General features: G+C 55.2%; 1 long non-coding RNA gene across 1 annotated transcript; it reads left to right on the top strand.

The window, feature by feature from the left end:
• Positions 1–1,709: 1,709 nt before the first annotated feature.
• Positions 1,710–20,478, top strand: LOC309633893. The gene is made up of 3 exons (XR_014247746.1): positions 1,710–10,553; positions 18,268–18,632; positions 18,886–20,478. It is a non-coding gene; the product is annotated as an uncharacterized lncRNA (long non-coding RNA).
• Positions 20,479–22,430: the final 1,952 nt, after the last annotated feature.

Below are 22,430 nucleotides of genomic sequence, written 5' to 3'. Positions count from 1 at the left end.
GGGGGGAGGGCCGAGCCCCCGCAGGTCACAGTGTCTCTGGATGAGCACCAGGTCTGGGAGAGGTGGCTGGGGGATGTGGACATGGCCCGGCTTGCGGGGGATGTGAAGCTGGGGCAGGAGGGTAGACGGAGCTCACCTCCCGGGCCCGCTGGGCCTGCCCAGAGCCTCCCCCTGGGGGATCCTGCCCCCCCTCACCTGCTACACACCCCTGGTTGATAACACGTTAACAGACGCTACTGCTCAGGGTAAGTGGCCTCTCCGTGGCGCCGGCATGCACCCTCGAGGGGCCTTCTGGGAGAGCGCGTTAACACGGCGTGACTGTAGCCCAGGCCGCCTCTGGCGGGGTGCGGTCCTCTGGGTGCCACGTTTGGGCTGACTCTCCTGCCCGCTCCTCAGGTTTGGAGAACCTGTGGCCAGGCACGCGGCATCCCCACACATCCCACGCCCACCTGGCCTCTGCCTGCTCTTTCTATTGACCTATGTTTTTATTCCCTGAAAGAGACTGCCATTTGCATTTGCGCTACCCCTTCTAGGAGGCCTTTTCTCTGTGTGTCCCAGTGTGGTGGTCGTGCTGGACCTCTCTAATCTTGTTCTTCAGTTACTATTATCCCCTAAGCCAGCCTGCAGGCCATTTATTTTATTTTATTTTTTTTAGAAATTCACGTTCTTTTTATTTATTTATTTATTTATTTATGGCTGTATTGGGTCTTCGTTTCTGTGCGAGGGCTTTCTCTAATTGTGGCAAGTGGGGACCACTCTTCATCACGGTGCGCGGGCCTCTCACTGTCGCAGCCTCTCTTGTTGCGGAGCACAGGCTCCAGACGCGCAGGCTCAGTAGTTGTGGCTCACGGGCCCAGTTGTTCCGCGGCATGTGGGATCTTCCCAGACCAGGGCTCGAACCCGTGTCCCCTGCATTGGCAGGCAGATTCTCAACCACTGCGCCACCAGGGAAGCCCAGTGCAGGCCATTTAAATGTCTGTGGGCTGTTGCCCCGGAGAGACAGTTCCCAGACTAACCACGCCCCTCCTCTCCTCGATACTTTGAATTCTTCATTATCCTAAATGATACGGCTGAGAACATCTTTGTACATAGCGCTCCTCACCCACCCATTCCAAAAAAATGATTTTCCCTTGGACGGACTGAAAGGCTCTGAGCCGCTAACTGCCCTTCTGTGTGTCCCCAGGGGACTCGGGGGACACGGAGCTGGGTCCATCACCCCCTTGCTTCCGCTGCTGGGCTTCTGACCCAGACTCCCGTGGGCCGTGGGTGCTGAGCTGCCCCCACCCTGGCCTGTGAGTCGGCCCCCCCGCCCTCTGACTCGCCCGGCTTTGTTCAAAGTGTCTTTTTGGTGCTTGGACTATTAAAAGAGAAAGAATTCTGTCATCTTTCCCCCCTGGAAGGCTAAAATGTCCCCCCGTGTTTCTTGCCTTCTCGATTTAGGTAAATGTCAGCCCGGGTTCACTGTCAGCATCTCTCCCCCACCAGCCCCCCACCTTGGATCCCAGGACCCGGGCTTCAGCCTGAATCCTGCTCTTCTTCCCGGGTGAGAAGCACAACTTCTCAGCCTCAGCAAGTGCGAGAACGCCCTCGGAGGGGCGGGTGCGCCTGAGCTGGTGGTGCCCTTTACTGTCCTGGGCCCTGTGGGTGCAAACCCATGGCAGGCCGGTTGTTTCCACGAACCTTCAGGCCGGACCCTGCACGTGGATCCTCTCTTGGACCCATTTCTCAGATTCCTGCTCAAGTCCTGCTTCCCACACCCCCTCCGGCCCCCCTGGAGCTCCAGCCCTGGGCTGTTGCTTTGACATATGGTTCTCACCCCATCAGACCCAACAGCCCTTTTCTAACAAATATTTTTACCAGTTCCTTTATGATCCAGGAATGAAACGCATAGATGATACAGCTACTCTCACACATAATTCTTCCGTGAATGAAAAATGTTGCCTGCCACATCAGTAAACAGAGGTTGTTGCAGCCATCGAGCTATCACAAGTGGGAGAGATGAATGTCTGTTGTTTCCAGCCCCCCGTTTGTGGTCACTTGTTACAGCAGCCCCAGGACATTTACACGCCAAGTCAATCAACTCGTGGTGGAAAGGAGCTGCTTTAAACGCCTTCCCAGGTGCTGTTCTCCATGGGCCTCTGTCGTGGGTGCTCTCAGCAAGCCCTTTACACAGAGCAGCAAACAGGCTCAGAGATGCTGGGTGACCTGTCCAGGGCACACAGCCAGGAAGAGGGTGCTGGGTTCCAACCCACGTCTGCCTGACCCAGGGCGATGCGCTCAGCCTGTTTTGTCTGTGGATTCCATCAGGGGTGCATGGGTGGGTGACGTGGGTCCCCTCCGCTCCCTCCCTACATTGAGGGGGTCCCTCCTGGCGCCTTCACTGGCTTGTGCCTTGGCCCCGCCTCTCCCCAGGACCTTGTTGGGGAGGGGGCTCTGTCCTCTCTCTGTGCCAATGAGGTCACCGCTCCTGGCGCTAAGTAACCAAGACACAAACCTGAACCGTGGCTCCCGCTGTGGGCTGGGCAGCGTGGGCCTGCGTGGGCTAGGGGTCTCCAGGGCCTGGACCCAGCGAGAGGGCCGGGCGGTGGCTCTGGGCCCTGGGTTGGCCTGTCCTCCTAGTGTTTGTGTGACGGCCGCAGGGCTGGCCCTGATCGCTGGGGACACGTCTCAGCAGGTCTGAGGGTTTGCCGAGTTTCCTGAGCTCTGCTGCTTGCAGTCGGTCTGAGGGCCTGGCAGGAACTGCTTCTCGGGTCAAGCTCCGAAACTCTCCACACCCATGCAATTCCCAAGAAAAACAGTGCTAACCTGTTAAATAAGTGTGAGCATGTCTACCGGAGTTTGGTTTTGGCCCAAATGTTGTTTATTCCCCCAGAAACCCCCGTAATTCACATTTTGCCCATTTATTTTTGGGTATGCAGGCAGATGCCCGCTCTGCCTCCCGGGGAGCGGGGCTGCGTCTCCCCCGAGCTGACCGCCTGCGCCCCCCTTGCCCGGCCCGAGGCCCGTGGGGCCCCCGAGGTGGGCGGGCGGGGAGGAGCTGCAGGTTCCCTTCCCGGCCTGCAGACTGGCTTTCCTCCACGCCTTTCAGGCCAGGGTGGGCGTCCGCCCTCTTCTCCCTGCCTCCTTCTTCTCCTTCCCACCCCCCATTTTTTACTATTATGAGAGTTTTCAAATGTTCAACATTCCAAACAAAAAGGAAAAAAAAAACCCAACAGGCCCACGCTGGCCCATGCGGCCACCACCTGGCCTCAGTGATGCCCTGACGGTCTTCTCCCGGCTCCCTCCTCATGGGCGGGAGGTGGGTGTGTGCGTGCAGGGCCTCTCAAGCACCCTTCTCCCTGCTGATGGGGTAACAGCTCCCACTGGGCTCTCCTTCCCAGCCTCCCCCTCCCTGGCCAGACGTTTGGAACCAGTCCCTTTACATAATGTGCTCAGCTACCCAGGCTGTCCGTGCTTCTGTCCAGACCCTGATGGATGGATAGACGCCGGAGGCTTCTACTCCTCCTCCCCCTCCCTCTTTTTCTCTTCTCATTTGAAAGAAAGTTGCAGACATCCCATGCTTCACCTCCAAACCCTTTGGCTTGCCTCCGCTAAAAAGAAGGCCACGCTCCATCATCAGCATGATACCGTCCTGGCCCTGGAGAACCTTGCAGTCTCCTCACTCTATCTTTCAGTCTATATTTCATTTCTTCAGTTGTGCAGAGAGGCACCTTATGGCTTTCTGGGTTTTGGGATTTAGAATGTAATTCGCATCTCCCGTTTGGCTCCGCCTCTGATCTATTTCACGGACGAACACGTCCCGCCCCCTTCATGTTTTCCCAGGACACTGACTCATGGACGTTTTGGAGAGCAAGCCGGTCGCCTTGTGGACTGTCGTAGTCTGTCTTAGTCTGGATGTCCTCGGGTGTCATTTTCCTTGGTTCCCCTGTCCCCTGTGCTTCAGCTGCAAAGGCTGGATGAGGTGAAAGTGAACGATTCTGATAAGATCACTTCCTGTCCAACCTGGCATCACATCACGGGCCTTTTGGAAGCTGGCAGATTGCTTCAGCGGACACTTGCCAGGTTCCCTCTGCTGTGCCAGGAACATCCAGGACCCGGATCCTCCCTTCCTTGCCGCAGGGCGGGGCCTGGGTGCTGCTGAGGTGTATGTGACCGCCCCGTCTTGGCTCTGCTGGAGACCCCACACAGCCGTCAGGGCCGCTGGCGCCACTCTGTGCTGTGTGCCTTGCTGCCTTCCCTGATTCTCCCAAGCTGTCCAGCTGCTTCCGGCCCATCGGACCTTCAGCAGAGGGAGGCAGGACCAGGTCTGAGGGTGGTGGCCTAGGGTCTGCTGCCCTGCCTCACGCTTCCTGCAGCCTTCTGGACACTTCTGACTGGACAGCGAGCAGTTGGGATAACCGAGTCACAGGGAATGGTGAGGGGCCCAGGAGCTTTCTCCATCTCCAAGGCCTCAGCTGTGCCCTCCCCTCCCCCTCTCCTTCTTCCTCCAGGGAACCAGCCTGGGTTCAGACGTGCTGCAGGAGAAGGCAGAGTTGGGGCCTCTCGTCCAAGACTTCTCACTGCCAAGCTGCAGAGATCCACAGCCCGAGATACACTGACCAGCTGGCAGCTCTGAGCCGTGTTCGAATCCCAGCCTTGAGATGCAGCCAGAGCTGCTCAGATGTTTCCACTCAGTGTTTGGCAAAGATGTCCTGACAGGGAACAAGAGCGAAGAAGGTCAGCGGCCTGGGGGTCGAGGGCAGGGAGAAGGGCTGCTGCCCTTTGGGAGTTTGCTGTTGGGCCTCCACCGGTCTCCTCCTCCGAGGGTGCGGCCAGGACAGGAGGGCAGGGGGCGCGGGGTGGCAGCGGCCCTCCGACCTCCCCGGGATGCCGGCTCTAGCCGTCGCTTCTGGCGTTGGTCAGTTTGTGTTACACAGAGCCATCAACAGAGCCAAGGGGGACAAAACTTTTGTGTGTAACCCAAGGAAACAGAGAATCCACAGCCTGGGCAGCTGCCGGCTGTCGGCCGCCAGTGAGGGGTCCCGGAGCCCAGGAGCTGGGAGCCGGTGGTGTCGTGGAAAGAGGTCGTTGGCTGCCAAAACTCAGAAAGAGCTGGACGACTAGACCAATGCTAACGCAGAATCCCCCAGCTCACCTTCATCCACCGTGCGTTCTCAGGAGCGTTACGAGTTTAAAAGAGCCCAAACTTCATCCATGCAATTCAGGTATTTTCTTAATGGAAATCTTGCCTCATTCCATGAGGATTTTAGGCAGCTCCCGGGAGATGCGTAGAGCAAAGTATATAGTGTGGAAGCAGGAAGAAAACTCAGGGCCGAATGTCTGGAACCAGAGGGGGTGATGGTTGCACAACAGCGTGAATTTTGTAAATGCCCTTGAAGTTTCCACTTTAAAGTGGTTACAGTGGTAAATTTTATGTTATGTGTTTTCTACTACAGTAAAAAACAATGTTAAAAGAAAACAAAAGTCCGGGCCAGGGAAGACTGTCATTGGAATGGGGTGGAATGGAAGAGGGCTTTTCACCAAAAGCCCTTCCCAGCTGATGAAACGGAGGTGGGGTTTTCTCTCCACACTTCCATCGGCAGCCAAAAGGCAAAGAAAACCACATTCGTATCCTTCTGAAAATAGAAGCTGAGCCCCTACGGTGTCAAGCCTGCGTGGGGGACACGGTGTTGGTAATGATGAGACCAAAATATCCCTGCCCTTGGGGATCCCGCGGCGGTAGGAAGCCCTTTATACAGCTGCCCCTCGTGGTGAGGACAGCAGCGTGATCTCCACAGGGTGGGGGGGGGGAATCTGTTTTCGGGCCGTGGACTCTCCAAGAAATCTCCCCCGGCCTCCTGCGGGGAGCAGGGAGCTTTTGGATCATCTAAGGCCCAGAACTGGGCACCCCGAGGGAGACAAGGAAATAATCTGATAATCTGTGGACTTTGAATCAAGAAACTCAAATGAAAGAAATGTTGGGCTTATGACACAACAGGACATGCACTGAAAGTGATAGGCCTGGAAGAGGGCAAGACGCCCAGAGAAGGGGGAATCAAGTGGCTGCAGACGTTCCAGAAACTTCCTGGAGGAGAGAACGCTGAGGCAGACGCTCGGGGCCAAGGGAGGTCTGTGTGTGCAGGGGGAACCATTTTGCCACCTTCCCCCATCCCGTTCCTAGGCAACTGCACATTTGCATCCTGAGGATCTACTCGCCTGGCAGGAGAATTGGGGGGGGCCTCCCCGTGGGGCTGCGCTGGTGTCCTCACAGGGGCAGGTAGCGTGGTGGCTGCTTCCCCAGAGAGCTGGGGAGGCTGCAATGACCTTTGTGACCCAGTCTTGGAAGCCACGCAAGCCAGCTTCAGGGCGGGAGGGGACCACCGTCCTGGGGGCAGGAGGAAGGGAAGTAGAAGACGGAAGAGGGGCTGTGATCAAAGCGCTCACAGCTGAGAAGGGGCTACAGTTGATGACAGGCATGCGTCCTCAGATTCGGGAAGCTGGGTGACGAGAGGTAAGCCACCCCAGGCACACGATAGCACACTGGGGCTATGAACTAAGAGAAGGTCCTATGTCATCAGACAGACAGAAAAGACTGATTCCCCATCAAAGGACAATCATAATGACAACAAACTCTCAAAGAACAGCAACAGGAAGGCATCTCCAAAGTGCTCCCCAAACAACACTCCCCTTCCACCCATCATGTACCCGTGAAATGCCATTTAAAAACCGGTGGATAAAGACAATGTCAGACAAACAAGATCTGAGTTAGAGTGTCCCCACAGACCCTCAGGAAAAAGACTCAGAAAAAATATGATTCAGGAGGAAAGAGAATGATCCAAAGGGAGAAGGAGATGCCAGAAGGAATGGTCTGCAAATGTTTTGTTTAGAGTTTCTCACATGTTTACCAAACACAGAGGGAGGCTGTGCTTGGAGGTCAGGGAGGGAGGGGCGGGGGGGGCTTGGGCACAACCTGCATCCCCTGCAGGCAAAGTGGCCACCACTGTCCCAAGGGCACTCCTACACGCCTGCGCACGCACACATGCATTCAGCCAGACTGGTGCTGCTGTTGGAAGAAATGGTGAAAAGAAGAGACCCAGCCCAACACCAGCCTTGTCCACTGTGACTGTAGAAAACAAATCTCATTTGAGGGATGAAGAAGATAGAACTCAAATACCAGCCAAGAATAACAAGAAAGATGGGAGCGGTTGATAGGAGTGAAAGTGTTTTAGCTTCCTCTCCTTGTTTCAGAGAAAGGTAGAGAAATCAATTTTCAGCTTAGATAGGCACGTCAAACCTATAAGGATAACTGCTAAAAACAAATAGAGTGGAAAAAGCAGCAGAGGGGAAAAACAGAACTGAAGAGAACGTCAGTCCATTGAAAGGCAGGAGAGGGTTGGGCAGGGAGCCTGGACGGGTCAGGTTGGATAGCAAGCACAAGGAAGACAGAGTGATTTCAACTACACCCGTCATCACACTAAACGTAGCAGGACAAAACTTACCAGTTAAAAGATGCTGACAGATTGGTGAAATATATCAAACCTAGGCTGTGCTGTTTACATAAGAAATTCCTCACAAGGGAAGAAGACAAAGGCAGGGCCGCCAAGGACCCGGATCCTTGGCAAGTGAAGTCTTGGGTCACCCCACCAGCAGAGGTCATGCAGAGGTCAAGGGGCAATGGAGCCCTAGGTGGAAGAAAGCCCCACATTGTTCCTGTCTCCCCTGCCCCTTTCAATTTGCCCTGCATGAAAAGCACTGGTGCAGCTGGCTGCACATTTCAGGGGGTAGTGTGTCCGGCAATCATACTGACACTGCCCACGATGATGTGGCAGCTCCTGGGACATGGTCCATCCTCTGTGCTGGGGACATGAGCTTTTCAACCAGAGGGAGGACAGGACTGGGTGAGTGTTGCGGGGCAGGGGAGTGGAATGCGTCTGATGTTTTTTTAAAAAACAGCTTTATTGGGATATAATTCACATACCAAAAAGCTCACCCATTTTAATGCACGGTTTAGTGGCATTAATTACATTGACAATGTTGTACAACCATCACCACTATTTATTTTCAAAACACTTTCATCACCCCAACAGAAACTCTGTCACTGCTAAGTAACAACCTCCCATCTCCCCCAGCCCCTGGTAACCTCCAATCTACTTTCTGTCTCTATGAATTTGCCTCTTCTCAATATTTCATGTACAATATTTGTCCTTTTGTGTCTGGCTTCTTTCCTTAGCATCATGTTTTCAAGGTTCATCCATGTGGTAGCACGAATCAGTGCTTCATTCCTTTTTATGGCTAAATAATATTCCACTGTATAGATGAACCACGTATTGTTTAGCCTTCCTCTGCTGGTGGGTGCATGCATCTGCACCTTTAGCTGTTGTGGGAAGTGCTGCTGTGAGCCTATGTGTACTTGGACTTGGGTTCCCGTTTCCAGTTCCTTTGGGTCTGTACCCAGGAGTGGAATCACTCGGTCATCTGGAAACTCTACATTTAGCTTTATGTTTTCCATGGTGGTTGCACCGTTTTACATTTGTTGGTGTTTTGCTTGCCCCTCTATACCCACGGTCTGCCTTTCTCCCCTCAGCTCTCTGTCCTGAGGGTGGTCCTGGGTAGACCATATCAAAGGCACCTTGCTCCTCTGGCTTCCAGTTGGGCTCAGCCGCTGGGTGGGGGTGGGAAGAAAGGAGAGAGGGGAGTAGGCAGGCTGTGTGACCCGCCCCTCTCCCCGAGGTTGTCTCTGCTGGCCGTGCGTCTCCTCCCAGGCTGATTTCTCCACGTGGGGTCTGGAAACTACCTCCCCTCCTCCCTGGGGGCTGGGATGACAGCCCCCAGTCACCGTGCTGTCCCTAGGGCACCCCTTCTCCTGCACCACTGCAATCGTCCCTTTGGGAATAAACCCTCTTTGAATGATCTTGACCTGAGAGAGCACCTGCCTCCTGTTGGGGCCCTGACTCAGGCGAGTAGGAAATCAGACCCTCTGCAGGTTCCGACTGGCGTGGCCCCCCACTGTCTCATCCACTGATCCAGCCCCACGCCAAGCCCAGCGCCCAGCACATGGCAAAGCTCAGTAGATTTTTTTTTTTTTTTTTTTTGATAAGTAAAGGAATGATTTCCGGATTCAAATCAGGTCCCTGTATTCTAAGCACAACCAAGACTCAGAGCCCCTGGCCTGGGTCCTGACTACAGAAAGACTGGCTTTCCCTTTAGGGGCCTTCCATCTACAGGATGATCCAAACAGGGCATTCCCAGAAGAGGTGGAATTTCCTCCGGCAGAAGACCTCGAAGGCCCTGCAGTGGACGTTCTGCCCACCTTGGGCTTACCTGGGCGGGGGACCAATCCTCTGTAAGTTCAGCCTCTTCATCTGTGAGATGGGGAAATTGCTAGCCTCACTGTGATGATCCTGCAGAGAAGGCTTGCAGAGAGGGGCTCGCCTTGCCTGGCGCATACAGGGAGGCCTGGGGCAGCCTCTGTGATGACATCGTACCTCACACCTGATGATACGTCCTTAGGGCACTGAGTGCCCCTCCTGAAATGCTGGTGGTCTGACGGCGTTGACGTGTGTGCTCAGCATGGCCCGCCACTCGTCTTGTAACCAGGGCAGAGGCACAGATGCCGAGACCAGCGGGTTCCAAACCACCAGCCGGTTCCCACCCTGCCTGCCCCAGGGCACACAGAAGGAGGCTTAGCTTGCACTGAGGGAGGCAGGAAGGGTTTCTTGGGGGGTTGTGGGGTTGCTGGGGGGGGATGGAGAAGAGGATACTTCCTTCTCACGGGGTGCCTGGCGGAGGGGCGCCAGGGAGCCCCCTGCAGCCTGACTTGTGTTCTGTGGCTTGTGGCTGGTGGACCAGCTGTGTTTGGAGCCCAGCCCTGCCCGGCTGTGTTCCTAGTAAGTAGCATCGAGTACAGATGCTCGGGAAGCCTTTGCTGAGTAAATAAACACCGGACGTATGAGTCCAGAGAAACCCTACAAAACAGGAAAGAGGGCAAAGAACGTTTATAAAAGTCCGCTAAGAATGCCAACGCGTGGAAACAGCTCCAAACCCATCGACAGGGATCTGGACAAATGAATTGTGGTGGATCCGTGTGGCAGAATGTTACTCAGCAGTACAAGGATGGATAATGCTTCCATGAATCAGCGGGGATGATTATAAAACATAAGTGAGGGACAAAGGCAAGTGGGAGACAGATGGATAATCAATGCTCGTTCCATAAATGCCACACCTGCTGCTGCTGTAGGATGACCACAGATTTGGTGGCTTAACGCAGTACACACGTATGATCTTACAGTCTTGGGGGTCAGAAGTCCAAAAGCCGTCTCACTGGACTGAAGTCCAGGTGTCAGCAGGGCTGGGTCCTTCCGGAGGCTCCAGGGGAGCATCGGGCGCCCAGCATGTCCCAGCTCTGGAGGCGCCTCTGTTCCTCGGCTCCCGGCCCTTCCTCCGGCTTCGGGGCCGGCAGCGTCTTCCCTCCTCGACCTTGGCCTCTGTCATCACATCTTCTCTCCGCTCTGACCTCCTGCCTCCCTCCTGTAGGGACCCTTGTGACACCACAGGACCCAGCCCCATCATCCAAGGTAAGCTCCATCTCCAGATCCTTCACTTAATCATCTGCATAGTCCTCTCCGATAACCGAGTCCCAGGTTTGGGGAATTAGAGCATCTTTGGGGGACATCGTTCTCCCCATCACACAGGTGAATGATCAACCTGGCATTCAAGAGAAAGGTGGTCTCAGGGATCCCCTGGTGGTCCAGTGGTTAGGACTCTGTGCTTTCACTGCCGAGGGCCTGGGTTCAGTCCCTGGTCGAGGAACTAAGATCCTGCAAGCTGCGCAGCGTGGCCAAAAAAAAAAGAAGAGAGAGATGATCTCTGGGGGCGGGTGGGATGGGATGCAGGCGGTGCACAGAGGGGCTGTTTTATTATTATTATTATTATAAAAACGGGAGAAGCAGCATCTGTGCCCCCCCATGTCCCCCCAACCCTCCCCCTCAGCGTCCTCCAGACAGCTCAGCCCCCAGGGCTGCTTGGCCATCATGACGGGCTGGGGGGAGGTGGTGTATAAATACCCCAGCTCCCTCCCCTTGGGGATGTTACTTCTGGACCATTTTCCCAGCATGCCCCTGCAGGACTGCACCCCCAGTCCCCTGCTGTGAGAACTGACTTCACACATTCTTGTGTGTTTTTTTGCAGAGAGGTTAACAGTCCAGTGGACTTTGGTACATTCAAATGTTGTCCGACGGTAACCTCTATCTACCTGGGATACATTTCCCTCAGCCGAATAACATCCTGTACCCATCACTCCCCCTCATCCCCTGTATGTCTGGCTTCTCCCCTCAGCACCATGTCTTCGGGGCTCGAGTATAGCATGTCAGCACTTCACCTCTTTGCACGGCTGACTGACACTCCGTTGTGTGGGTGCCCACGCGTGGTTCATCCATCCAGCACGGCACCGCTGCTGTGACAACGCTGTGTGCCCGGGCCAGTCCTCATGTGTCCACCTGGAGGGGGTGCTCTTAACTGGTGACTCCCCTTTCCTGTGGCCCACGCCCCGCCCCCAGCGTTCTCTCCATCCTCCAAATGAACAACCTGCCCTCCAATCCCTGTCTCTGGCTCTGTTTCTGGAGAAACTAAAATTGCACAGAAACTTCATGAACGTTGACATTCGTGGTGTCTGAGCCATCTCCTCTAAGCCAGTGCTGTCCCGCGTGGCAGCCAGTCATGGCCGTGAATTGAGATCGAATTAGATTCCACCTGAAGGTTCCCAGGCAGGCAGGTCACGTTTCCAGTGCCCCAGGCCCCGTGTGTCTGTCCAGTGGCTGCTGAATTGCACGGGCAGAGGTAGGACATCCCCCCGTCACAGAAAGAACTACTGGACAGGGCTGCTCTGTACTTTCCGATGTGTTTGAAATATTTTACACTTAAATGTGTAAATTTTTGACACTTAAAAATATGCCCTCAAAAGTCCCCAAACAAACAACAAAAGCAAGCTGCGTTTGGGGCCCGAGGGGAGCAGGTGAGGCGGGGACAGAGCCGGCTGGAAGTTGCTGGTGGCACTGGCCTGGGGTGAGCTGCCTCGGGGAAGCTGGGACTCAGCCTCTCAGCCTGGAACAGGGCCCCTGGCGAGCTGGGCGGGTCTGGGGACATGGATGGGGCGTCCTGGGGTTGGGGGTGCTGCTTTAGCACCCTGATTATTGGAGCAGGGACCCCATCTGAGGTCCAAAGACAGGACCTGCAGGCCAGGACGTTGCTGGGCTGTTGGTGAAGCTCCACAGATGTTCGTGCAGTGATGTGCCCCCGCAGGGCTGCCCAGGGCAGGCAGAGTGGGCACCTCCACGCTGGGAGTGCCCATGCCCTCTCCCTCCACCCTGGAGGTAACTGGTGCTGGGGAGTAGGGCTGCCTTACTGCTCCTTCCTGGAATGTCCGGTTCAAGGCCGCTCCTGCCCACCAGCTGGGCCCCCGGCTCTCCGATTCCTCGGTTCCTTGTCTGGGAGATGAGGCCCCCTGGCCTCCCACGGTGCCGGGCACCCTCCTCCTCCTAGATCTGGCCTCCTTTCTTTATTATTATTATTATTTTAATTAATTAATTAATTAATTTATGGCTGTGTTGGGTCTTCGTTTCTGTGCGAGGGCTTTCTCTAGTTGCGGCGAGCGGGGGCCACTCTTCATCGAGGTGCGCGGGCCTCTCACTGTTGCGGCCTCTCTTGTTGCGGAGCACAGGCTCCAGACGCGCAGGCTCAGTAATTGTGGCTCACGGGCCTAGTTGCTCCACGAGACATGTGGGATCTTCCCAGACCAGGGCTCGAACCTGTGTCCTCTGCATTGGCAGGCAGATTCTCAACCACTGCGCCACCAGGGAAGCCCTGGCCTCCTTTCTTATGCATCTTCTTAATTCAACCAGCACTTCTGGAGAACTCGCCGTGTCCCTTGACTGCTTTTAAACATTCGGCAAATTTTAGCTCCTTGAGGATGCGGTGGTCCCGTGAGACGGGTGCCCTTACGAATTTCACTTCCCAGACGAGGAACCTGAGGCAGGCAGGATGCATGAACTGTCCCCCGTCACACAGTCAGGGTGGCCGCGTCTGGCGCAGAGTCCCCGCGCGAGGGCAGCAGGAGCTGTCCTCCTATAACACTTTAAACTGCTTGGGAGTGAGAGACAGGACCCTGCTCGGCCATCCCCGGCCCCCGTGTGCTTCGGCTGGATGGAAGCAACATCTCGAAGCAGACGAAGGAGCTGGCAGCCCTCAACCTGTCGGCAGGGAGGCCGCAGGGACCGGCAACCCTGCCTGGGGCGATGCCCGGCCGCCCTCTCCACTCACGGGGGCCCGGGCTGGGCAGTTCCTCCGTGTCCGGGATCCCAGCACTCCCAGCGCATGAGTTCATCCCGCCCACACCCTGGCCTCACTCCGAAAATGACCCCTGTGTCCTATTGTGTATGAGAGATTTCATGGGATCCTGAAGAAAATAAAACACTCTGAAGACTTGGAACTGGGCAGACCGTGTGTCCATCCTGACGCGGCGTTTCTGCTGCACGTTTTGTCTTCCTTCCCGGGCTTCCTGGACCACAGTGGTCCCCTCCCTGGAATGGATGTTCTGGGACTGCTCGAAGAACATTCCAGAGGTGTGACGTGATGTCCACCCATTGGAGGGGCCTCACTGTCCTTTGTGGGGTCTCAACACCGCCCCCCTTTGAGCTGCTGCAAGTTCAAGTTTCTTGGGGGGATCCTCCCCCCAGGAAAGTACATGGGGCACTTTCTCATGGGCTTGGCCCCTTCCCCTCGGAGCCAGAACATTGGGCACGGACTGGAGACGATGAAACAAATGTGGGAATAAATATAAACAAGGGTGCCAGGGACCACGGAGGCCAGCTCTGCACTGGGTCCTCCTTCCCCAGGTCTCCCAAGACCCATCATGTGGAAATTAAAACTGCATCTTCCAGGAAATTAATGAAAACCGCATTTACGAGCAGCTGTTCTCGGGTGTGAACTCTGTTGAGAGGCCAGTGGGTCCAGGGGTGAACTGCAGAGGCCCCGTCCATCCTCCGTTTGTAAAGGGCCCCTGGGAACGCAGTGCTGGGGGCAGACCCGTGAGGCCCCACGCTCAGGGCAGCTGCAGTCAAGCGGTGACTTGATTTGCTCTCGTGGGGAGAGAGACACCCAACAGGTTGATCTTCTTTTAATACATTCTTTTAACCCTGTGCTGGTACAAGCACAGGGTTTGCTCTGGGCCTCAGCACGCATCCCTGATGTGCCAGCAGCCCCTGGAGTACCCAGCAGCTGTTACTTTAATTAGCAATCCAAGCATGTTTTTGTAAGCTGAAGGGGTGGACTAAATTTCTAAGACGCCACATTTCTGGCCACTTCTATTGCAATAGCTTGAGCAGTGCGCTAAGCACTCTGTAAGCATCATTTGATTCCACGCTTGCAACAAACTGTGGACAAGGTTCCATTCTCACCTCCAGTTTACAGAGGGGAAAGCAAGGATCAGAGAGGGGAAGTAACTTTCCCAAGGTCACTCAGCTAGGAAGTGGCTCCCCAAGTCTACAGTGGGAACCCCTGTTCTCCACCCAGTGGAGGGGTCTTAGAGAGCTGTGTGCCAACACTGAGCCAGGCGGGGTTGAAACAAAAACTCCGAAGTGGACTCCCTGCTTCCTTACCCCGGAGATGTCATCTACCAGCCCCCAGGCAGGCCCTTGATGGAGGGGCCAGGGGAGCAATTCCCTTGGTTTATCATGGTCCAGAGGAAGGCGGAGTGTTTTGCCAAAAGCTTGCCCTCTGGCTGCACAAAGAACTCATCTTCTGGACTACAGACTCCTGTGCTGGATTGAAGAGCAAAAGGTGTTTTCCACGTTAAAGTCATCTGCATGGGAGCCTCACAGATGGAAATAAAATATTTACCATTTGGAACGAAATTCCAACTGGAGCAAGAAGCAAAGGAGGCGGGGGCGGTGGAGGAGGTCTCAGATACAAACAGCTGCTGCCGAGCTGTGGCTGTAGGAGAAGGGACTGGGCCTTGAGGCTGGGCCCGGGGCTGCTCTGTCCCCCTCTGGCCGTACTGGGCTTTCCGGGGCTTCACCTAGGGGCACGTCTGCCTGCTGCCCAGGCCCAGGCCCCCTCTCCAGGGCCGCGAGCCTTGGGCCTGCTGACGCTCTCTCCTCAGATGCTGCCCAAACCTGCCACGGTGTTCCCTCCCCCGCCCCTGCCCATCTGCTCCCCTTTAACCTGCCTCCTCTCTGTCCCCCCATGGCCTCACTGTGACCAGCTGTGCTCTCTCCCCCGTGGACCCCACCAGCCCATGGAGATGTCCAGAGAGGCCCTGGGGGCCCAGAAGGTCCAGGTGAAAGGATCTCTGAGAACTCTCAACCAGGCCACCCCTCATTCGGGGAAACTGAGGACCGAGCGGGAAGGGAGCTTGCCCAGACGGCTCCTGGAGCGAATGGCTACGTCCAGGCCCCTCCACCTCTCACTGTCCTTGACTTTGGTTTTCCTGAAGGAACGTCAGCTGTAACGCACAAGGTGATCGCGGCTGAACCAGAGACGATGATGGAGAATTATTTCCTTATCAACGGAGCGGAGATTCCACTGCTCGTCATTCCCAGCTGGGCGGTCCAGCCCCCCTTCCCCGCTGGCCCCTCTCCCGGGCCGGGCGAGTCATGCGTGGTGCGAAGGGTGACCAGTTGTCTGGAGAACGAGCCCTGTGCTCCCCGCTATTGGGCCAGGCCACTCTCTCTAGGGCCCCTAAAGCAGGCCCTAGAGGCCTCCCCTTACAGCTGGTGAGGACCCTGGGATGGTCTGGGGGTGGTGGAAGGACCCAAGAATGTGCCATGGGAGACATTTGTTAATACCTTGTTCTTAGTTTCCTGGGGACTGAGGCCACCCCCGCCCCAGGCCCTGCCCTCAGAGTGACCTCCACACTGGCCTGCAGTGCCCCAGGGACCCACACCTCATCTGCAGGACAAGCCCCCTGTAGATTCTCTGGTTCAACTAGAGGGAAAAATCCCCCCTGAACCTCTGCCAAGGGTGTGGGGAGCGCGTCTGGAGCGGCTCCAGAGCCGGAACCCAGAGGAGGGGGATCCTCCCAGCCTTGATGACTGGCTTCAGATGACTTCCTGGAAGTGGCCGAGTGTGGCTCGCAGCCCCGTGGCCTCGTCGGGGAGCAATGTTCCGTGCGGGGGAGAAGCGCTGCCTGGCCAGGCTGGCTGGGCCCCAGCAGGCAGGAGGGGCTGCCGCGTTGCTTGGGAGGGAAAAGCCCTTGTCCAGCATCCATGGAGCCCGCGGGTGCTCTGGACCCCTTTCCAGGACCCTGGCACCTTCCTGTGGCCTCCAGGGTGGTGATGGTCTTCCCCGGACACAGCGGAGTCACCAGATCTTCCTGTTTTACAGGACTGCTCAGCCAGTCAGGTCCACCCTACAACTTGCTGTTAGACTGCTTGGGTAAGCAGAATCAGCCTCACACGTTTTGCAAGGATGACACAAACCACTTCAAGAAATAAACCGTTAGCCAGAGCCCCTCATGCCCACCATGATAAGGACAGCACTGGCTGCCGGGAAGCGGCTTCCGCCACGTGCCAGGTTCCGTGCCAGGCCTCACCTGCTGTGTGACCTTGGGCAGTGACCCAACCTCTCTGTGCCTCGGTTTCCTTGTCTGCATCACGAGGATGATGAGGGTGTCTAGGTCACGGGGAAGCGTCTAGAGCAGCTCCCACGGCTAGTGCCTCAGTGCTGGGGCAACACTTCCGTTGTTTGCAGTGTTCTTGCCTTTACAAGCAATGGGGCTGTAAACACTCTCTTGTGTGTATCTTGGCCTACTTCCTTAAAAGTAAGTAAAGTCGTGCGGCGGAATTCCTAACTGAGAGGCTGAATGTGCGTGTTGAGTGTCGATTGGGGCGAGCAGAGTGCCCCGCCGACAAGAACACGAATTGGCGTCGCACCGGGGCCTCGGGCCGCCTCTTCTCCCGAACCCTCGCCAATGCCAGGTATTGAAAACGTCCACATTTCTGCCAATATAATAGCTCAGAAATAACTTGAGTTGGGTTTCGCATCTTTTCATATAATTGGAGGCTTTGTGATTTGTATAAGCTCTTGGTTTATTGAGGAATTGAGCCTTGGTCTATCCTGTAGCAGGTTTTTGTTTTTGTTTTTTGCCTAGATTATCTTTGAATTTGGATATGTATGTGAGATACTTACATAGATATGTGTATGTGTACATACACATGCGTATGTAATAGCATCTGTAGCATCTGTGTGTTATACGGACATACATATGCACATATATGTGTACATGTGTATGCTTTGCAGAACCTTCCAATTTTATGTATTCAAATCAGTCAATATTCTCTGATATAACTTCTTTTGGGTACTGTCTAGAATGTTTTTTCCCACTCCAAGACTGTATTATAGATCCATGTGTGATTTTGCCCCTACTTTTTATGGTCTTATTTTTCATGTTTAAAACTCCGTCCTTCTGGAATTTGTTTTGGTGCAAGGAGAGAGTAGGACTTGAGTTCTTCCTTAAGCTTTTTTCCTCCAAATGACTAGTCATTTGCGGGCCCATAATTTACAGGACATTCCATCTTCTCCCTCCAATTTATCATCTTCTAAGAGCCCACATGTCTTTCTGGGGTTATTTCTGGATTTGCTCCGTTCCACCGATGGGCTGACATCGCCAGCACCAAGCTGTTTTAAATGTGGTGGCTTTAATGTCGGAGAGGGCTGCTTTGGTGACTTCAGTACTGAAGCAGAAATTTCTAGTCTGTCCTCATGAATTCATTATTTTATTTGAACTGAAAAATTATTTCTTAAATTCCCTGCAACACCACCGTGGAGAATACTACTGGTATTTTACTGAGGATTCAGTTCCATGAATAGATAATTTCAGGAAGAAATGACAGTCTTATATTTAATATGCCTCCTATCCACGAAGAGTTTCCTCTTCCATTTTTGTCTTATTTTATAGAACTTAGGTTCAATGTTTTCCTCTTATAGATCCTGTGCATTTTTGTTATTTTGGAATGTTTTAGTGTTTTGTAAATAGGTTCTGTTCTGCCTTTACGTATTCTTGCTGGCTTTGTTTCTTTATAGGAAAGTGGCCGATATCGTCCACTGATTTTGTGACCAGGCCCTGGGCAGGGTGGATGCCAAGCCCGTGTATCTCTTGGGTACTGTCTCTGCAGAGGACCGGGCTTGGGTGGGGCGTCTAGGCTCCAGATGAAGGGAGGGTGTTTGAAGTTGGGAGAACAGCTTATCTTTTGCATCCTAGACCAGCTCTCTGCCTCCTCTCATTAAAAAATGTAGAAACTCGGGACAGGGAAAGGAAAGGATTACCCCGCACTGGACCATCTGCGGGAGGCGCTTGTAATTAGCACAGCCTTTAATAACTGAGGTTCCTTCGCCAGCTCACTGGAGGCAGCCTGAAAACACCAGCGGTGAGTCACGCATGGGTGCCATTGATGGAGGGTGGGCCGGGAGAGCCAACGTTCCTCCCACCCAGAGCTCCCGCCGGGGAAGGTTTCCCCTTCAAATAACAAACTAATTTTCTTTTCTTTTTAAGAAAGGCCTCGATGTGGTTACACAGCAATGGGAACAAGAGCGTACCTGGCGACACAGATGAATCTCACTTAAGGCGTCATTAGAGGCAGTGGGGGCCACTCTGGGCACAGGTGAAGGGACAGAGGTGGGAGGGGCTCACGGGCTCTCAGGGAGAAGGTGGGCTCCACGACGGCCACCACCTGGCTGTCGACACCTGGGCACATACTCCGTGATCATTCATTGAGCCACACTTTGTTGATTTCTGCACTTTTCCATCATGCGCATCCCATTAAAAAAAGTTTCAAAAAAGTTCCAGGGTGCATTTTAGTAAAATTCATTGTTCTGAGCGGTAAAGTCTAAACCGGGGAACATCTGGATTTCCAGGTCACAGGAAATTACAGGCCTCGTTTGGAATACCAACGACATGGCTGCCACATGCATCAAAGACGGAATGGGGAGTGAAAACATTTCTCCCAAGGCGGGCCCAACAGCAGGGCTGATTCTCTTCCTCGAAAAGAACCCATAGATTATTTTTAGCATCTGAAACTCATCTTTCCCTCCTAAATTTGAACTTCATGTCGCAAGGACGCGAGCGTGTGTGCCTTCTCCAGAGAACGAAGACTCAGCTGAAGTCACAGAGCAGCGTTTGTGGCCTCAGCCAGCGAGAAGCCAAACTCCCTTGTGCTTCAACGGGCTGAATTTTCATTCTGAAGAACCAGTGCTGTGGTGGTTTGGCCCGATTACAGACTCCAGACCCGCGGCTGGCACAGTCCACTGCCCCTTATGTCTTCAGGAGGTTTTCAGGTGGGAAGCATCCGTGGTTTGACACATGGGGACCCTCCTCTGGGCAGTGAATCCGAGGCCGGGCAGTCTACATCTTCTCGGGTTGCAGGGAGACCGATGGAACCCCATCCATCATATTCCCCAAGGACCAGGAAGAGGTTTGGTTGACTGGGAAAAGTGCAACGTGAGCTCCTTCTGGTGGGTTCTGCATTCTTTCCTAGTGAAGTATTGTTCATGGAAAACCAGAATATATGGTCAGCATTCTTCCTATAAACAGAGCAATTGTACATTGTGGAGGAATTACTTAGCGATGACTGGGGGGAGGTTGCCATGGTTACCCTTCCCCCACCACGTGGTCCCAGCTGCTGCCTACGTGGAACTGGGCAGTTCAGTACCCGACTGGCATGTGGCTGCAGAGGCACCGCTGTCTTGCTTCTCCGTTTCCGACAGGACCTCGCGAGAGCGGGGCTGTCGTTATGTGCCAGCATGTCTTTAAGTTTCCTCGGCGTCTGTCACAGAAAGTCCCTGTGGGAGCCCAGGAGGTGAAATGGACTGAGGTGGGATGCTCTCGGCGTTGTCTGGGGGAGAGTACCCCCAACCCCGCGGGCAGCCTCTGAGGCCCAGTGGACCCCTTGGGGCTCCAGAAAACACTGTTTGAAAACTACCAGACTCTGCAGCATCTGCTTCTCCCCCTCTAAATGCCCAGAGGATCTGCTTCTCACCCTCTCAATGCCACACTTTAGAAAGTTCATCTCCAGTCTGTATAGATCCAGGCAGGCCTGAGTTTCTTTCCAGCATGAGGCTGCCTGGTGTGTACATGGATTTCTTTTCTCACTGGTTTTCAGTAGAATCTCAGATGTTTTCCTAGAGGGATCTAAGCCTGGCTCCCGCCCGTGTTGCAAATCCCGGTCAAGAATCCCACGTGCACACGGAGCGGCAGTGCTTTTTTCCACGGCTAGTTTACGCGCAGCAAATTCTTCCAACACCCCCTTGAAAGGCAGTCAATGGACAGTTAATCCCTATGACTTTCTTGTACAGCTAATTAAAAGCACACTCGCCTCGGGACAAGGCTCCTGGTGCTGTCCTGCCCCCGTTTGCTGGAGGGAGGTCTGGGGGACCGTCAGGGACAGCTGCCTACCAAGTGCCCGTGCCCGCCTCCCCGCCCCACCCATGCAGGGTGCAGCTTCGGGACCCCTCCCTCTACACCTGGTCGTGGCAACTCTGGGGCCGGAGTCTGAACTTCCGAGTGGAAGATGGATTCTGTGGAAGCCTTGGAAATACAGAATTATGCGCAGATGGTTTGGGGGGGGTTGCTTCGGGGACCAAGGCCTAAAAGAGCGAGGAGCACGGGCCTGGGCAGAGGGAGAGATGGGCTGTAGAGCCGTGGCGCCAGGGCCGCAGCGCACCCCACGGGGAGCGCTGGAGCGGGTGGCGGCCTCCAGGGAAGGGGCCGAGACTCCGCATCCTGCCTGACAAGTCACTGGATGTGGGTGGCCCAGGGAGGGATGACCTTGCACAGCGGGCTCCTCTTGTCCGGAGCAGTTGCCAGAGAGACGCAGCTGCAGCGTGGGCCACGAGTGCCAGGCTCCTGCTGCACAAGCCTTGGTCCAGCGGCCCCTCCGGTCACCCCAGGGGTGCACACCCCACCCGGGAAATCAGCTCCTCCTGGGCTGTGGTTGAGCCCTTTCCCCGGGGACACTTAACAGAACAGGCTGGGGGCGCACACAGCATGCCTCCCCCCTTGCCCCATTGCTGCTGGTCTCAAGGGGAAACGGACGACCAGTCACCCTGCTGGTGGACTTACTGCCCTCTCGAGCTGCTGGTCTCCTGGCACGAGGAGGCTGAAGTTACCAGGGGGCGGTGGTGGGGGACAACTGGGGGAGCTCTTACTGTCTCTGGTGAAAGCGATTCTCTCTGGAACCTGGAGTTGTGTGGATAGAAGGACAAGCTCCCCTACTTAATCGCTGGGAGCGCTGGTGGGAGGGACCACCCCACCTTCCCTCCCCTTGGCTCTTAGACCCGTCTGCGTGTTGACCCTCTTGGCAACAGGTCATTGATTTTGGGTGGATGCCACGTCCAGGAGGGGGTCCCGTCCTCACGCTCACAGGGTGTCGTCTTCAAACTGACCCCTCAGCTGCATCTTCAGAGGCCTGTCCGTGGCTCCATCAGGCCACAGCTCCCGGGATGTGGAATGCGTGAGCGGGGCAGGCCGGCCCGCCAGAGCTGACGGTGTGCATCTCTCCCAGCTCTGCGTCGGAGACATCATGGTGGGAGCTCGGAATCCGACAAGGTGGGAATATTCACGCCATGGAAATCAGCAAGTGGTTCAAAGTGGGGCTGTCCTCCCCCCAATCCCTTGAGCTGGTTGTTAACCACTTTCCAGCACAGAACTGGAGCGCCCACAGCTGCGCTTCCCGGCTAGGCGGCACGCGTGCCTGGGTCTGCGTATCGCACGCGTGTATGTTACCGTCTTTCGCCCTCACTACAACCCCATCATACAGGCATTGTCTCCACTTCACTGATGGGGAAAATCGGTGCAGAGAGTTCAGGGAACTTCCCAGAGTCACACGTTGAACCCAGGTGTGTCTGACTCCAGACCCCACCTTCTGAAACCCTCACTGTCCCCTGGATGTGTCTGGTTATGTTTTCCTTCCGGCTGAAATTCATTCCGTTGCTGGCACCCAAACCATTTCTGACCACGGAGGTCAACAGCATCCTTCTTCCCTAAGTCCCTCCTTGTTTGGACAATGACCTTGGCCTGTCAGAGGGTGAGCGATTGGGCAAAGCAGAGCGTCAGAACTTCTCGGGTTCTTGCTGACTTTCCCGGGCAGCCAGAATCTGTGGAATCCCCGTCTCAGGCCAGCCTGGTAGGAGGGAGCCCTGGAGCTTCCTGAGCGTTTCTGTCTGGGTTTCTGCCTGCCCAGCGGGAGCCACGGTGCCAGCCTGGGGCCGGGGTCGGCATGACGTGCAGGGGACGGGACACTGGTCCCCGGACGAGCTGAGGGCCCCGGCCGTACCATTTGCCTCCAGAGTTGTGCGGGTGGTTTATGGGAGAAAGCCAGACTTCCCAGCCCCACGTTGGGCTGAAATCAAGTGAAATTCATAGTACGCACACTTAGCAAGACAGAGACACTGCAACATTCTTA

This window comes from Balaenoptera borealis, assembly GCF_965194805.1.
Source record: "Balaenoptera borealis genome assembly, chromosome: 8".
In the NCBI taxonomy this organism is placed as follows: Eukaryota; Metazoa; Chordata; class Mammalia; order Artiodactyla; family Balaenopteridae; genus Balaenoptera; species Balaenoptera borealis.
Note: the sequence above shows the minus strand (reverse complement) of the source record. Positions and strands in the feature narration are given on the sequence as shown.